Raw genomic sequence first — 14,753 nt, forward strand, 5'->3', positions numbered from 1 at the left:
GTATCTTCTGCTGTGACCAAGTAAATCTCCTTTTGTTAACTATTCTGTTAAATGACCTTAAATGTCTCATTTTGTCCCAGTAGCAAAGCTAAACTACCAAGAAGAGATTGGTGGGGGTGGGGTGGGAGGGTGGGGAAGTACATAAGCTTTCTTCTCATTAGAATTGGCTTAAAGTGGCAATAATATATACATTATGTTGGGTGTAGAAATCTATCTTATGTACAGGAAGGGAAAGGGATAAGAAAAGAAAAAGGAAGCTGATAGAAGGGAGAGCAATCTGGGGGAGGTAAAAGTCAGAAGCAAAACACTTTTGAGAATAGACAGAATAAAAGAAGAGATGGAGAGAGTGGGATAAGGAGAAAAATAGGATGGAGGGAAGTACATAGATGGTAATCATTACTGTGAAAAAATTCATAGTGATTTTCTCTGATAAACATTTCATTTCTCAAACATATAGAAAACTGACTCAAATTTACAGAAATAAGAGCCATTACTCAATTGATAAGTGGTCAAAGGATTTGACCAGGGAGCTTTCAAAGTAATCAAAGCTATCTATCATCATATTTTTAAAAATGCTCTAAATCACTATTGATGAAAGAAATGCAAATTAAAAGAATTCCAAGCTACTATGTCATACCTGTCAGATTGTAATATGAAAGAAAAGGAAAATGACAAATGTTGGAGGGGATATAGGAAAAATTAAAACATTAATGTAGTTCTATTGGTGGAAATGTATACTGCTGGAAATGTATACTGCTTCAACCATTCTAGAGATCACTTTGGGATGATTCTCTGAAAACTGTAAAACCATGTGTACTAAGCAATTTGACTAAGCAATTCCAAAAAAAAAATGAAAAGATAGGTTGTTAGTTTATAAATAATTGCCATATGCCTACTGTGTGCCAGGTACTGTGCCAAGGTTATTGAGTGCCTACTTTGTGCTGAGCAACAATAAAGCAACAAGCATTAAGTGATAAAAGCAGTTTGGGATGGAGGTCTTGCTTTTCTCTATAAACTCAACAAGCCCCACCCAAAACCAGTTGGATCACTTTGTATTTCCCTCTGAGATCATCTTCAATAGATCTCGTATCTGTGTTGTTTGGACATTGTCGTGTGTGAGGTCTTTGAGAACAAGTATTGTTTTCCTGTCTTTCTTTGTATCTGCAGGCTTAGAACAGTATTCATCATACAGATACTTCTCGACTTGAGTGGAAAAAACCTTGAGACAAGGAAACTAAAAGGAGACTGTGATAAGTGCTTGGACTAAGGTGGCAGCTGTGTGAGTGGAAGAATGGGGAAGGAGAGAAGGCAGGTGAAAGAGTCTATGAAGGGAGAAATGATACAAATTCAAAACTGATTCAATATATGGAGCTGAGAAGAATTAGGAATTGGGACAGTGCTGAGATTATGAATCTGAGATAGAGTGGGATAAGGGTGACTTCAATAGAAATAAGCAAGTTCAAAGGAAGAATGAGCTTTTTTCTGGAAGCAATGAGTTTAGGGCAGAGAGAGAAGACCAAAGAAAGAGACAGAGACAGAGAGAATAGAGAAAAGAAGAAGAGAAAAAGAAGAAGAAAAAGAAAAAGAAAGGGAGAGAATGAAAAAGAGAGAGACAGAGAGAAAGAGAAAGGGAGGAAGAGAGAGATAGTTAAAAAAAAAAAAAAAAAAAAAAAAAAAAAAAAAAGGAAGAGAAAAGAGGCCAGGATAGAAAGCCTTGGAGAACACTCAAAGTAAGGGATCATGATAACGGAGGCTGAGAAGGAGCCTTCAAATAGGTAGAAAGTGAATTGTAGAGGGCTGAAACTCTGAATAAGTGTATTTGAATCAGACAACTGAGCACTCAAGGCTAATTACCTATTCGATATGAGACAATCTCTCTATTAGCATATGTTGGATAAATGGCTCTTCTCACAATTGATGCTGGCTCAATGTTTGGTGATAAGATAATCGTAGGCAAGGATTAGAGGGTGAAGGGACAGAGATCAGAGGCACTTTGCGGCAGGACGAGGAGGAGAGAAGTTGGTGACTTTGGACTCAAGAATCCAGGATACATCTTTGGTGAGTCTCGGGGCAGTTTGCCTGCTTCTTTCACTTATCCCCCTAAAAGCCAAGGATTTTACTTATCCTGCCTCTGGCTGATCCTGAGGCCTCCAGGGAGCTAGCCCGAACTTCACAGTGAACCAGGAGAGTTTAGTCATGAGAACCCAATTTAAAGAAAGTATCTAAGGAAAAAAGATGGTCCACAGTGTCAGGAGCAACAGAGAGGGCTTCTTGGCTTTGGCTGCTAAGATATTATTGGTGAATTTAATTGAGTGAGGGGGTTAGAAGCTAAGTTGCAAAGGACTGAAAAGCATGAGAAAATGGAGGCAACAAGTGCAAACAATCTTTTCCCTCCTAAGAGTTTGGTTGAGAAAAGGAGAAGAAATACAAGATAATAGTTTGAGGGGGGTGATAATGAAGGTTTTGAGAGGGTTTTTCAGAATAATTCATTATATTCATTAATTCATTTATTTACTGAGAAATTGAGGCCATATGCCAAATGATCTATAGCTGTAAAAATTTGCCAAAATATGGGAAGCTAGAGAAGGGAAGAGGAAAATTTGGCGTAACTTCTATGGGAGTCAAATAGAAAATCAATTAGGGAAGAATAAATAGACTTGCATTACTGCAGTGTGTGCCCAGTTGAAATTGGAGAATGTGAATTTATAATATAGCAGTCAGACAATCGTGAGACCCCTTCCAGCTGCATTCATCAACGTCTGAGTATGAGGAAAAGAGGAGGGTGATGGGAGTAATCTAGGTCTGGCATCGGGCAAGGGATGAGCAGGAAAGTGGGGACACAAAAACAGTGGAGTTAAGAAGAGAGACTAGTATAGAGCTGAATTGGTAAATTATAGAGTCAAAACTGGGAAGGGAGTCAAGTAAGTAAAGTCTGGACAGGGGTAATGGTCTGGGAAATTATGGAGGGAGAGAGTTAATAACAACCAAGGAATAAATTTAGGAGAGTGAAGCATGAAGAGACAGAGTTAGACTAAGGAATGGTTAGCAATATCTATTGGGAACTTCTATTAATATTAATAGTCATCTTTATTATATGCCTATTATTATAGCATCAATTATTCATCATCATTATTACAAGACACAAAAGTGCTTGAGAAAATATAATTTTCATCATTAATACCTCTTGATAGGGAAAGTATTGACTTTGGTTCAAAATTCTTTTTGGAAACTGACCGACTATGACTCCACGCAAGTCATTTAACTTTTATTTGTCCATTTGTCTTTGGGTATATTTAGAGCCGTCTTTCTGTTTGAATACTTGCCTATCTGTCCTGCTTCTCTGTCTGTCTGTCTGTCTGTCTGTGAGTTTATCTTTCTGCGTCTCTGAATATGCCTGTCTGTCTGTTTTTTTAGTCTTTGTTTTGCTGTTCTGTCTGCCTCCTGCCAGTCTGACCCTCATTTGTTTGTCGGTATGTCTTTCTATTGGTGCATCTATCTGTGCTGCCCTATCTTTTTGTGTCTCTCTAAAACATGATTTATCTTTGTTCTAAAAACTCCCAACAATAATAATGCAGAGAGCTTTCTTCTTTTCCAAGCTTGTTCCCATTCATCATCTCACTTGATCCTGACAATATCCCTTTGAGACAGTCAGGGCAAGAGTTATTGCCTCCATTTGACAGTGTCAAGGCAAGCAAGACCCAGACCTCCAGCCAGCCATGTCAACATCCTGCATCCCCTGACTCACCTTTCCATGTGCCCCTCTTGGCCTTTTCTTCCCCTTTGATTACACAAGCCCCAGGGCCCAGATTGAGGTTGGGAAGGTGAATATTTACCCTCCTCACCATTGCCCAATACATCAAGACAAGCTTGGACCCGCAAAAGGAAGCTTTATGGGGACAGAAATAGAACTTAGAGGGGAAGCAGTCACTGGGGTCAAAGAAGCTGGCCAAAGCTTAGCTCTTGCTGCACTCATGTTTTATGGTCTCTCTCCTCATGGGGTTAGTTCTTTTCTTCTTCTTCTTCTTCTTCCTCCTCCTCCTCCTCCTCCTTTTCTTCTTCTTTTTCTTCTTCTTCTTCTTCTTCTTTTCTCCTTTTCTTCTTCTTTTCTTCTTTTGCTTCTTCTGCTTCTTTTTTTTGCTTCTTCTTCTCTCCTCCTTTTTCTCCTTCTTCTTCTCTTCCTCCTCCTCCTCCTCCTTCTCCTTCTTCTCCTCCCTGTGTCTTTTTCTCTCTTGTGTCTCTGTGTCTTTCCCTTCCCCTTCTCTCTGTCTCTGTCTCTTTGTCTCTCTTTCCCTCCCTCCCTCCACCTTCCTCTTTTCTCTCTTTAAAAAAGAAAATTCTACCATGAAATGGTTCTTTTGGGGTTTTCATTTTGTATGTACAACTGTCCATTTCTATTATGCCCTTCCCCTCACTGTACAATAGTAATGACCAAGCTTGGCTTCAAGAATGAGCTATGAGTGTACCCTTCCTGCCTTTCCTGGCAAGGGTAGAGGACCACGGGTATGGAACACTTTTTAATGTTCAGATTTTTTGGTGGTTTGACTAGTTTTGTTGTTTTTTCTTCCTCTCTTTTTTATTCTTTGTTATAAAGGATGGTTCTCTGGAAGATGTAGGAGTGGAGGAAGAAGGGATAATCTGGAAAATGCAGGTGATATAAAAACATTAAGTACAAAAAATGTTTTAAAAGCCAAACAGAACAAATTTGTTTTTATAGCGGCAATTTGGTATATGATTTTGGAGTCAGAGGATTTCAAAATCCTCAGTCTAGCCATATATGACCTTGAGCAAATCCTTTTCTTTCTCTGACCTCAGTTTGCTCATCTGAAAAATGGAGATGGTGGGTTAGATGGTCTCCAAGGACATCTTCATCCTTTAAGCTTTCTTCCATGAAACAGTCTTTCAAAAATATAGAGTTAATAATGATGCTATTTTTCCCAGTCTTCTCTTTTTTAGGTAAAGCATCCCACTTTCTTCAAGCCCATCCTCCTGGGGCCAACTTGAGGCTGGTCAAGCTTCCCTGGATGCTTTCCAGCTTGTCAATGTCTTTTCTAAAGATGACCTCCAGAAGTAAGCTCAATATTCTAAATGAGATCTTACCTATTATTACGATGATACTTCTTGACTTCCTCTGTTTCATGTTTCCCCCATCCTTACTGTTTCTGTCTTTCTCTCTCTTCATCCTCAGCTCTAGTTCCCCCTATTATTACCCCATGACATCAGAGCCTCACTTAAATCTGTGACTAAAACTAGGAAAATAGGGATAGAAGTTAAAGGGAGACAGTAGAAGAGAGAGCCTCCTAATAATTATAGCTACCTATCAATGAAATGGAATGCCTAAGGAAGAAATAAGTTTTCCATCACTAGAGATGTTCAAGTTGAAGCTGTGGTCATTGAGTGGGAAGGATACAGGATGATATAAGAGAAAGAGAACTAGAGATGAAAGGGGAGGAAAAAAAGAACTGGAAATTGAAGGAGGGTACCATCAATTTGGGAATGGCTAAATAAACCGTAGTCAAACATGACTGTGATCTGAGAAATAATGAAAAAGAAGGATTTCAGAGAATAGAGAAGATCTATATAGGTTGATGCAGAATAAACTGAGGAGAACAAGAACTATTTATATCATAATAGTGTTGTAAAGCCAAAGAACTGTGAAAAGCTTGGGAACTCTGGTCAATGAAATGTTCAACCGTGATTCCAGAAGACTTGTGATGAAATAAACTGCCCATCTCCAGATGAAGAAGTGGTGATTCCACAATGAAGCGTATATTTGGGGGACATGGACAATGCAGAAATTTGTTCTGCTTGACTAATTATGCTTGTAAGGGGTTTTGTTTTTCTTGCTTTCTCCATATGAGGAGCAGTGGAAGGGAAACTATACAAATCTGAAAATAAAATAAAATAGAATTTTTCTTTTTAAAATATCCAGAAGAATTCAAAAAGAAGTTCAGAAAGAAGCATAGACAAGCTGGGAAGAAGCAAGTTCAATTTATTATATACATTTGAAAAAGAAAGCAACATGCAATGGAAAGCTATGAATTCATATATTTTATACATGGAAAGGTAATCTTTTGAAGTATTTCTTAAATGCAAAATTATAATTTGGCTTCGTCTCTAGCCACATCTATTTGGCCTTGGGCAAAATATTGTCACTTTAGGCCTCAGAATCTATATCTGTAAAATGATGGGTTTGGATATCATGATCTCCAAAGCTTCTTTCAGTTAAATGGATTCTTCTGGGAATTTTACAAATTTTAAAGGGAGGTGTATATATATATATCATTTAAGATTTAGACAAAATGACCTCCTCTAATACCTCTTCCACTATTGGGATTGTCTAATTCTGCAATAGGATCATTCCATGCTCCTTAACGGTTGATGATGACATGATATGCCAACTTTCCCACTCCACCACTTACAGGAATTCCTGAGTTTAATGAAGGCAATTGGATAGAGATAATTTTCTAAGAATACCATTGAAAACTGGTATTTCAACAGTCATGTTAAAGAAAACTAGGGAATAGAATTGGCCACCGATTAAATGTGAACCAACTATGTGATATGACTACTTACAGAGCTAAAACAATTTCAGGGTGCATTAATAACTGTACAATGTGGAGGTTACAAAGTATAACAGTCTCATTGTAAGACAAGTAAGATAGAAATGCTCTGTAATGATTTCAAAGTTGGATTAGATTACCTCTAAGGTCGCTTCCAGGATTCTAGGTGTGAACAGAGTGCTGGTCCCAGTGTTCAGAAAGACCTGATCCAGCCTGACACTTCCTAGCTGTTTGCCTTAATTTCCTCACCTGTAAAATGAACTAGAGAAGAAAATGATGAACCACTCCAGTATCTTTACCAAGAAACTCCCAAAGGGGATCACAAAAAACTGGACACAATTGAATGACAATTTATTTCTTTTGATATTTCTTCTGTATTCCAACACTTAAATCCCTTTTGTCCTTCCTTACCCCACCTTGTTAGGAGGGTTTGTTTCATCCTTTGTATTTATTTCCCAAATACCCAATACAGTGCCTGGTATATAGCAGGTGCTTAATAAGTGCTTATTGAGAGATTTCTCTAATGTCTTTCTCTGATAAGTCACTGTAGTATGGAGGTAACCCTGGGCATCTCTGGGCTATGCTAGCAGAGTGTGAATTGTATCGATCTTATCAACCTAAAATTCTGGGGGCAAAAGGGATTCTGTTATTAGAGAACCAGCCTCCCAAAGTTTAGAGAAGTTCAGACAAGGGAGAAGAGAAGGGGGGGAGGGGATGAAATCTCAGCTAAAATTCTCTCTCGACCTCAGAGAGTTTATCACCTTTTTTTTTCATCTTTGCCTCTTCACAGGTATTATATGTTGTGGATTTTTACTAGAATAGAAGCTTTTTGAGGTCAGGAAATATTTCACTTTTATCTTTATATTACCCGTGCTTAGTACAATGCCTGGCACATAGTAGGTATTTACAGATGCTGGCTGATATATATTTTCTGAATTAAGCTGACTTATGGGAAAAGCTTTTGTTTTTTATCTTTAGGTAGGTGGCAGGAGGAGGAGGAAGAAGAGGAGGAGGGGAAAGAAGAGAGAGAGAGAAGAGAGTTCAAAATCAGACTGCTAATGATGAAGATGACTTTATATTTTAAAAATAATTTAACACCTTCTCCCCTCCCCTTCCTGCCATTTAATAGAAAACTAGGGGCCAAAGAGGTGCTCATCCAGATTCACATAGCTAGTCATTTTTGGTCATGTGCAACTCTTCATGATCCTAGTTGGGGTTTTCTTGGCAAAATTACTGGAGTGGTTTGCCATTTCCTTCTCCAGTTTGGTTTACAGATGAGGAAACTGAGGCAAAGAGGGGCAAGGACTTGCCCAGGGTGTCTGAAGCTAGATTTGAACTCAGCTTCACATATCCAGCTATTGGCAACTCAGGACTTGCTCCCCGCTCTCCCCATCCCTATTCCAATGCTGCCTTTAACTTTTAGGTACACAGACATTTTCTGTAGGTGTTCCCTTTGGGAGGATTTCCTTCTTACTTTTTATTTGGGGATGGCTTTTGATCTGAAGTGAGAAGTTAGGACTACTGGTCTCCAGTCCTAATTCCTTGAGCTCTGGTGTCTTACTTCCTCTAAATAAATAATCTAGGAGCTAGATCAGGCACTTTCTAAAAATAATTAATTTAAAATTTTCTTTTATTTAGTGATTTAAATAGGGACTAGGAAAAAGAAATAAACATTGCTCTGTCCTTCAGGCACTTTCTTAGGAGGAGCTCAAAGTCCCTCCTGATGCTGCCTCTTCTCATCCGGGAGGAAGCCGGTGGTATGACCCCTGTTGAACGGGAGGGGGGGGAACAGAGTTGATGTGGTCAGCCTTGCCTTTAGCTGTCTAACTGCCACTTTCTACTTGTGTGATCTTGAACAAGTTCTTTATCATCTCTGGACCTCAATTTCCCCATCTGTAAAATGGGCCAAATGACCTCACATTTCTGTCACAGATCCAATTCAGGAAGAGAACTTAGAGGTCACTTTGTCCAGCTTCTTCCAGATAAGGAAACTGAGGTTCAGAGAGAACAAAGTACTTGCCAAAGATCACATAGAACCAGGAATCCAATATAGACCCCTCTAGCTCCAAATCTAGGACCCTTTCTAGTCACTTCTCTTTCCTGGGCCTCAGTTTCCTCAACTGTAACATGGGGATTGATGGCCATGCAGGAGGACATGGATTAGATGACCCTCGCCTACTTTAAATCTCAGGATGCTTTTTGTCAGCAGCATAATTGTTTCTCCTCTGAAGTATTAGTATCTTTATTTGTAAAATGGGGACATTAATCTCTGTCTTATCTACTTCTCAAAAGCTGATAAGGAAATGGCTTTTCAAAGCTTAAAGCACTGGGAGAAATGAGAAAAATTATCATCATTATTATCAATTTTAGAGCCTTTCTTTTGCATTGACTTCCTGAACAGAAGAGCCGAAATTACTTTGACTCTGTAGTCAAATTGACCTGGTAATGGACTAGCCTGATTGATCACTCATTTGACAAAATGATCTCACCGACATGACATGCCTTCATGCTTGGAAATTCACTCTTAGTCTGCACCTCTCACTGCTGATTGCATTAGCCCGGCCCTTTGGCCCTTGAATCCCCAAGAAGCCTCTGATTTAAACCAGTTGAGTCTGACCTGACCAGCTGGGGAAAGTGATGAGGACTCTAAGCTGATGAGGACTCTAAGCTTGTCTGAGTTCATTGAGGACTCGGGAAAGGAACCCAAGCCGGGCTCTCTAAGCACTGGCCGGGTAATCCCACCCACATCTCCCCAAGACCCCCTTGGGCAGCTAAGGAAAGAAGGTAAGGAGAGGGGGAGACAGAGAAATAGAGAGACAGAGAGACAGTCAGAGATAGAGAAAAAGAGACAGAGAAAGAGAGGAAGAGAAGGAGGGTTAGAGAAATGGAAAAACAGAGAGACCGAAAGACAGACAAATAGGCAGAGATAGAGAGACAGAGACAGAGAGAGACAGGGAGAAAGATACAGAAACAGAGAAAGGCAGAGGAACAAGATATGGATGAAAGGGAAGAGGTCAGATAGAGACTGAGATAGGAACAGAGCAAGATAGAAACAGACAAAGAAACAAGAGACAGAGAAGCATAGAAGGAGACAGACAAATATAGAAAGAGCTGAGGTGAAAGAGAGAAAAAAGAGAAGGGAGAAAGAGGTAGGAAATGTATATGATTAGGAAGAAGAGACAGACAGATAGAAATATAGAGTAGAAAGAAGAGGGCATATAGAGGAGAGGAGAGAATGTGTGAGACAAAAATAATAATGAGATAGAGAATCAGAGAGAGAAAGACACACACACACACACACAGAGAGAGAGAGAGAGAGAGAGAGAGAGAGAGACAGACAGACAGACACAGAGACAGACACAGAGAGACATAGAGAGAGACAGGCACAAAGACAAAGGAGACAGAGAGAGATACACAGAAAAAGACAGACAGAAAGAGAAACAGAGACAGGAGACAGAAAGACAGAAAAACACACAGAGAAAGAGAGAGAGAAAGAGATAAGGAGAGAGAGGGAGACAGAAACAAAGGAAAAGAAGAAGAAGTGGAAAGGGAAAGGGGAAGGGAAAAGAGAAAGAGAAAGGGAAAGGGGAAAGGGAAGAAGAAAGAGAAGAAGGAAAAGGAGAAAAACAAAAAGAACAAGAAGAGAGTAAAAGGGAATGAGAGAGAGAGAGAAAGAGAGAGAGAGAGAGAGAGAGACAGGCAGACAGACAGACAGACAGGGTAGGGAGAGACAGGGTAGGGGAGGCAAAGAGAGAAAGAAAAGGAGGAAGAGAGAACATTCTGCCATTGGTAATCATAGGAAGACAATGCACTTGGTAAAGTCTGGGGCAGGGTCTTGATCCCCATGAAGACAGCCCTTGCATTTGCCTGGTACTGTGTAGTTTGCCAATTATGAGCCCCACATTAGCTCATTTGATCATGCAATAACACTAGGAGCTAATAAAACTTTTTATTCCCATTTTAGGGATAGGAAAACCCAGGCAAATGGAGGAGAAGGTTCTTGCACAGAGTCACATCAAGTAAGTGGCAGAAATCACATTAGTACCTAGTTCTCCCAGATCCCACCTCCAAGCGGTAGGCTCTCATCAGCCTCTAGTCTTTGGTCTTAGGTTGGAAGGTGGCTCCCACCCAAGGATAATCCTGTATTTGTTCTGTGGCACTGGATGTGAGAGCAGAGAAGCCTTAGTTTTGCAGGGGGTTCAGGAGGAAAGGTCAAGGAGCTGAGGCCGGTTCAGAATTTAAGAACGAGAAAGGTCCTTAGAACGTGGTGTGGGTGGAGCTGGGAGGGAACTTCATCCCCTTAAGTCACCCACCAAGCATTTATGAGGCACTTAGTATGTGCCAGATACTGAGGATTCAGGAGATGATAAAGGCAGGTGCCTTCCTCAAGCAGCACACAATTAGAGTTGGAGGGTTTCAGGACACAGAATGTCAGAGTTGGGGGTCTCAGGACACAGAATATCATCAGAATTGGGGGCCTTGGGAACACAGAATGTCAGGATTAGGGGGTTGAGGCCATAGAACAGAGAATATCGGAAGTGAGAAAGACTTTAGGGCTCAGGGAATCTGCTCCCTTTTACAAAGGAAACTGAGGTTCAGATTGGCCAAATGTCACCCAGGTAGTTCGTGACAGTAAGTCTAGTATAAGTCTCCACTGCTTCACGCTGCTTCTGTATTCTACCCAGTGACCCCTGTGACAAATTTCCCCCTTAACAGCAAAATTTGATTGAAAGGCATTATAATAAAGGCAAAATAATAAAGGATTGAAAAGCACAATGTGGACAATTTAATTCTATCCCTTCTTTTTCGTCATTATCACTGAATTTATAAAGCAGGCTAAGATTCTAAAGCAGAGTACTTTAGAAATATATCATTTAATCTTGTAAACTAGCTGCTATTATTATCTCCATTTTACAGATGAGGAAACTGGGGCTGAAAGATTAAAGGGCTTACCCAAGTCAATATAACTAGTAAATATCCGAGGGGGGAATTTGAACTCAGATCCTTGTGTCTCCAAAGCTGATGCTCTACCCACTATGCCATCCAGCTGCCAAAAGAAAGAAACTGAGGTTCAGAGAAGTTGGATCATATGCCCAAGAGAATCCAGAAATTAAATTTCAGAGGTCAAATTAAAATCGGGGTCCCCTTATTTTATTTTAATTTTTAAAATAAATTTTAAATTTAAATTTATTTTTTATTTAGTATTTTATTTTTCCCAGTTACATGTAAAAACAAATTTGTTCCATTTGTTTTTAAAACTTTGAGTTCCAGATTCTTCCCCTTCCTCCGCCAGTACTAAGAATACAAGCATTTCAATATAGCTTATACATGGGTACAAGTCTCCTTATATTTTACCCAGGGTACATGTGAAATAATTATTAATATTCATTTTTTAAAATTTGAGTTCTTCCTTCTGAAGGAGAATGCAAGTAATTCAATATAGATTAAACATGTGTACAAGTCCCCTTGTTTTATTTTTGGGGGTGTTTATTTAGTAATTTATTTTCCCCAGTAAACAATTTAAAATTTAAAATTAAATTTAAATTTAAAATTTAACAATTTTAAATTTTAAACAATTTTTAATATTTGTTTTTAAAACTTTGAGTTCCAGATTCTTCTCCTTCCTCCCCCAGTACTGAGAATGCAAACAATTCAATATAGTTTATACATATATACAGCTCCCTTTAGTTTAAGTCCATCATTTTATTTCTTCCCTTGGTAGAAGCTTTTCCCCACCTAGCTAATTCCCTTCCCCAACCCCCAGGAGGTTTTAGGAACCGATTAACGCCATCTCCTAGTTTGGAAAATGTCAAAGCTTTTAAAAACAAATTGCCAGCAAAGTTAAGATTGCTTGTTTTCCTTCTTGTCCCTAAAAAACCCATGAGCCCCCTGAACAGAGATGTTGTTCCCAGTACCGAGTACGTGGATGTGCATGTGCCCTCCCGGGGCTGGAGCTAAGAGACCTGTCCCCCTTCTCCTCCCATCCCTCCTTTATTTTTCATTTTAGAGGAAAGTCTGGCACTTTATTCCATTTTCACAGCAGAGGGCCAAGGGACTGAGCTGGTCCTGCTTCTCTTTATGGCCCTTCACATCTATTAGCTGTGTCAAGAGGCTTCAGGGTTGGAAATGAGGGCCCCACTCAGTTAAGTCACGTTGCCCGGTGCCATCAGCCAGGCTCTCTGCTGACTTAGGGATTCTGTCGGTTAGGGTCACCGTGACATCTGGGGCGCTTGCCAAGCCCCAGCCTCCTGAGCCTCAACCCCCACCCCCCAACTCCCACCCAAGATCCAGAACTCACTTTTGATCATAGATTTGGGGATTTGGGTTCAAATTCTGATTCCAAACCCATCTGGATGGTGTCTGAGATTATTTCTGTCAGATGTTTGGTTCTTATAACCTGGGTTCTACCCTCATGAAACTTTTTTTTTCCTCTAGGTCTCAGTTTCCTCAATTATAAAAATAGAAAGAAGGACTGGAAGACTTCTGAAATCTCTGAGTTTTAAGATTTTCTACCATCACTGGCCCTTTAGGATTCCTGTCTATGGTAGGTTCCATAATTTTTTAAACAATATCTACGATATCTCTAGTATAAAGCTCCCTCTGGCCCTGGGAGAGGGAGTGACCTATAGTCAGAGAGTAATCTGGAAATGACTGTTCCACTCTCTCACACCCAGGATGTATAAGAAGTGAAACCTTACTTTTCTAGACACGACCACCAGTTACTATAAGTGTCATTATCATCCCCGCTTTTCAAAAGGGGAAACCCAGCTGTAAGCATTTCCTCCCCACCTCCATCTCTCCATGGCCCCAAATCATTTTCTATTTCTTTTATTTTAAGGATTACAAAGCACTTTCTTCCACAGGTAGGATTAGTATTATTATTCCCCTTTTCCAGATGAAGAAATTGATATTCAGCATAGGAGTGACTCCTTCAGAAATTCCAGCTCACAAAGCATCAGAATCCAATTACTTGATCAACAAGCGTTTATTAAACTCCTACTGCTGTGCCAGTATTATCCCTGTTTTCTAGACAGGGAAATCAAAGCTCATTAGGCCAAAGGATCTGCCCAGAGTTCTATAGCTAATACAGTTTCAGCCCCCAATCAACAATCAAAAAGCATTTATTAAGCTCCTATTATATGCCCGGCACAAGTACTTTTCCCAATACTCCTCGGTCTCTCTTTCTTTTTAGCTCAGTTCTCAGAACAAGGGACTACCCTTCCCCCTTTTCCTTCTGGCTCCAGGACAGAGCAACAGCCTCTGACAACCCCACCCCCCAACTATGTACACCCCCTCACACACACTTTTCATATAGAGTGGGAGAATAACAGAATGATCCGGGGATGGCAGTTACCATAGCAACCCAGAGCTTTACAATTCCATTCTCATAAAACCCCAAATCAGGTTTGGAAAGGTGAGGCTCTCCTGGCTCACCAAGGCTGGAAGGGTGAGGGGCCCTCCCTAATTAGTTGGGTGGAGATGCAGGAAGGGATTGAGAAGGCTTAAAGGGGCCCTTTTATCACTTCTCCTTTGAGGCCGGGGGTCAAACACAGAGAGGTTGAACAATAGGACCAAGGAGATTCACTGGTGGGTGTAAGCCTGGGAGCTCAGCAGAAAGAGTGGGAGGAGGGGAGCAAAGAGGTGCTCCTGGAAAAAGGAGAATGGGGAGGGGTGAGATAAGGGTGGGGAGAGAAAGGAGGGAGAGAGGGGAGCAGAAGGGGAGCAGGTGGGACAAGGGATGGAGAAAAGAAAAAAGAAAGTGAGCAGATGAGAAGTGGGTCCAAAATGTCAGCAAGAGCTCGAGGGGTTCGGTTACATTCATTCATTCATTCATTTAATGAGTCTGGAGGATTGCAATCACCTGGCGGCTGCCTGGTATCCTTCTCTCTTGGAGTCTCCCTGCTCTAGTCCATCCTAGACTCATTGCCAGATTAATCTTCCTAATGCCCAGCTCAGATTGCATCCTTCCCCTGCTCAAAATCCACAATAGTTCTTCGCTGCCTATGGAATAAAGCCCTAATTACTCAGCCTGGCTTTTGAGATCTTTCCTAATCTAATACTTCTCCACCCACACCCCCCACTCCAGCCTGTTTCAGGTGAGCTCCTTGCTCCAGACTGGGTCCTTCCCTCTTCTAAAACATAGCCTGTTTTCTCCCCACCGCCCCCAATCTCCTTTTCATGTTGTTCCCTACG

This window comes from Sarcophilus harrisii, chromosome 5 (assembly GCF_902635505.1).
Source record: "Sarcophilus harrisii chromosome 5, mSarHar1.11, whole genome shotgun sequence".
Taxonomy (NCBI): Eukaryota; Metazoa; Chordata; class Mammalia; order Dasyuromorphia; family Dasyuridae; genus Sarcophilus; species Sarcophilus harrisii.